The sequence below is a fragment of the Stegastes partitus genome, unplaced genomic scaffold (assembly GCF_000690725.1).
Source record: "Stegastes partitus isolate 25-593 unplaced genomic scaffold, Stegastes_partitus-1.0.2 Scaffold1550, whole genome shotgun sequence".
Taxonomy (NCBI): Eukaryota; Metazoa; Chordata; class Actinopteri; family Pomacentridae; genus Stegastes; species Stegastes partitus.
Window position 1 is genome coordinate 21,135 of NW_007579281.1, and position 3,934 is coordinate 25,068.

The window sequence follows — 3,934 nt, forward strand, 5'->3', positions numbered from 1 at the left end:
CTTCGCCCTAAGTTGGCTGGGATAGACTCCAGCCCAGCCCACCTAGTGAGGATTAATTGTTGTATAGCTAATGGATGGATGGATATTTTAGAAAGAAAGGTGCAGCTAACTTTGTCTCCTTTGCACAATTTCTCCTCTACATAAACAATCTACACATAAAATGTCGACATTTTTGTCCTTTTTCACCCACAGTGAGTGTCATTGCTGTAGGATTTATAGTTTTTTCATAAATCACCTCAGAGCTCAGAGCGTCTCGATTTCAGGTGAAAATCAGAATCGGAGGGTCTCTCTAACCTGCAGCTAAATCTATATCTTCTACAGTACAGGCATGAGAATACATCAGCTTGTTCAAAACAAGATTGCGCTTCACACGCTGAACACATTTTTCGAATACGACGAATAGTTTTGGAGCTGTCACCGTTTGTTTGAGGGTCTAATCCTCAGCCGGTGACTCACAGCTGATTGATACACTTTCAAAGTAAAAGCTCAAAGATGTGTTTGTTTGTGAAACAGCTGGCTTTCCAAAATAAAATCTACGTATATAAATCACAGCAGGTTGTTTTTGAATTGGTTCTATTATTAATGCAAATCAATCGATCAACCGATAACCAGTCACGCCCCTCCTCTTGTCGTAACACATCAGTGCCTCTCTGTCTGACGTGTTCTTTCTTTACCACAAAAACACACCTTAGTTTATTTAGATCTGCCCCAAACACAGTAACCTGCTGCCACAAATACCAACCACGGCACCACATTAATCCACTGCTGGGCACATTATTATTAGCATGTACATGTAGCATAACTTTGAGGTTTTTACGTTCCAACCTTCATCTCACTCACAGACCTGAGCCTCACAGACGCTTCACATGCTTTAGGAATTAGCAGAACAAACCTCATCTCGGCTCAGACGGTATCAGAGCAAGAATGTGCGCATTTTCCGCCCAAACCCTCCACACCTTCACACTTCACACCGTAACAGTGGAGACAAACAACTATGTGGCAAACGACCAGACACACATCATTCCATACATTTCACGGGCTGTGATCTCCAAGACGGTAGTAAGGCAATTGGTAATCAAAGGGAACGGCTCAAATCTCCCGTGACACATGAATTAACCAGGCAGGGTGGCTCCTCCAGACCAGCTGGGAAAGCAGGTTGGAAATCATTAGCTAACAATGCGTCATTAATGCCCATTGTGATGCTGCCATCTCGGTCTCAATCTAGCATAATAATGAGAGTGAACAGAGAAGCAAAACCTCCACGAGAACAATGACAAGACGAAAAGTTATCAAACCTGAGGGAAAAAAATTGATCAAAGTCGGGATTACCAAATATTTGTATTATATTTCAAAAGCAGCCAGCGACAGGGCCTGAAAAAACGATTATCTGAGTCATAATCTGGATGACATTTTGCAAAACACCTCAGGGTTACACTGTACCTGCTCTGAACAAAACAATTACACAAGGAGTGCCACACTTAGCTGTCATTCAGGGCTGCATTGAAGAGGAAGGTTGGGCAGGTAATTTCAAACAGCCCCGACAAGTCGGAGCTCGGAGCGACGCAGTTAGTGGGTCGACGGAGGGGCTGCTGAAGGGGGTGAACGGTACTAATGAGGGGTATTCAACCCCCTCTGGAAGTTTTGACCTTTAAATGGTTCTCAACGTGGAATCATGGTCACTTAATGTGTCTTTTTTTTTTTGACAAGAATGTACAAATAAAATACTAAACTGATATCCACAAAGTAATTTCAATGTTTTAAATAAGTGATTGCATAAGTATTTAACCCCCTTAGAGCGACTTCCAACACCTGTGTCTGGAAGGTTCTAACTACACCATGAAAACTCTCCAAGAAACTCTGGTACTGAAAAGCACAAGTCAGAGGAAGATATATGAAGTCACTGAGCGTCTCTTCTATTACAGATCAATCCATCGTTAAAACAATGGAAGGAATATGGCACATGTGTAAATCTGCGTAAAGCAGACTGTCCTTAAAAACTGAGTGATCGAGCACGACAGGAACTAGCGAGGACGACCACCGAGACACCTACGACTGCTATGAAGGAGCTTCAGCAGCATGTTCTTCACCAGTCAGAGCTTTATGGGAAAGCGGAAAAGAGAGAGACACTGTTGAAAAACCCTCAAATGAAATCTCAACTTGAGTTTACCAGAAGGCATGTTGGAGGCGTTGAAGTCAACTCGAAGAAGGTTCTTTGGTCTGATGAGACCAAAGTTAGTTAACAAACTCAACACTATGTTTGGGGGACACCAAACACTGCACATCAATACAAACACACCATCTTCATTATGAGCATGGTGGTGGCATCATCATGATGTGGAAAAATCTCAGGTAGAGTTCACCAGAAGATATGTGGGAGACTCTGGAAGAAGGTTTCTTGGTCTGGTGAGAACAAAATTGAACTTTGTGTCCACTAATGTTTGGCAAACACTTAATACTGCACATCATTACAAAGACACCATCGACACCGTGAAGCACAGTGGTGGCAGCATCATGAAGTGAAGCACGGTGGTGGCAGCATCATGATATGAAGCACGGTGGTGGCAGCATCATGATGTGAAGCACGGTGGTGGCAGCATCATGAAGAGAAGCATGGTGGAGGCAGCATCATGACGTGAAGCACGGTGGTGGCAGCATCATGATGTGAAGCACGGTGGTGGCAGCATCATGACATGAAGCATGGTGGTGGCAGCATCATGTTCTCTGGATGGCCTCTACAGGTGGAGGGTAAATGCATATTTTAGGACAGCTACTGTAGCTAAAACTGTGATTGTGATTTTCTGAAACATTAACCAGTGACAACGACAAACTGGAAGGCCTTTGCTCCATAACCAGCCTTTAAATCCTTAACTTACACTCCTGTTGGCCACTCGTGGACAGCACAACAAGCTGTAAACACAACACTGACATGGAAGCATGTCATAAAATTCACAAACATCAACCTATTTCTGTCAGAAATGGAGCAAAATGAGCTTGGCTTCAGTCCACCTTTGAGCTCAAACTCCTGTGAGAAACATATATGCTCTTATTGTTCGCTCTTTGTTCCACAGCAAAGAACATTTACGTGGGATTATCTAAATATTATTTTAAATCTTACGTGGGCCTCAAGCTAACCTTCCTTCTCTTTTTACCCTGAAGCATAACTTCTTGTGTCAGTCTAGCTGCAGTGTGAGAACCTTTGACGGCATGTACCTTGAAAAATGTTGGTATTTTACAAAAGGTTACTGGATTATATAATTTTCAGATTAGTTTTTTTGCCTTCAGGGATGTTTAAAGGCCACTTTGTTCTTGAAGGTGAACATTCTTTTCTATATTTTTCACTTACTTTATTCAAAGTGAAAAAAAAAAGAGAGAGCGAGAAAGAGAAGACGCACAATAAAAGCCTTTGATTAAAGGGCAGGACCTGCGCGTCCATCCATAACTACAGCGTAACACCTCTAATTGACCTCTAATTGAACCAATTCACAGGGTAATTACACACGATGCACTGATGTTCCCGGTAAATACCTACAGTTATAAGCACGAACATGTTTCATGGGAACTGCAGACTGTTCAGTTTCAAATGAGGCCGTTTCTTTGGAAAATACAATAATCCGGTCTTCATAGTTCAGAAGACCACTACGGCTGCCAAGATCAATGTTTACCTGAATCTCTGAGGGTAATGTCAAAACACTGTCACACATGTGCATCTGACACCACAGGGTAACAGAATCTTGCTTTGGAGCAGATAAAAAATAATCTGAATTAAAGCATGCTGACGGTTTTAATCAAAGCATTACTTGGCAATAAATCACATTTTTCCGTATTGGAGCTGCACAAGCTCCTAAACTAGTCCTGTTTGCAATCACAGTTTACATTTTGGCTAGAACGCAAACTGCAGTTTTGTCTCATGTGATAGAAATAGGTTGATGTTTGC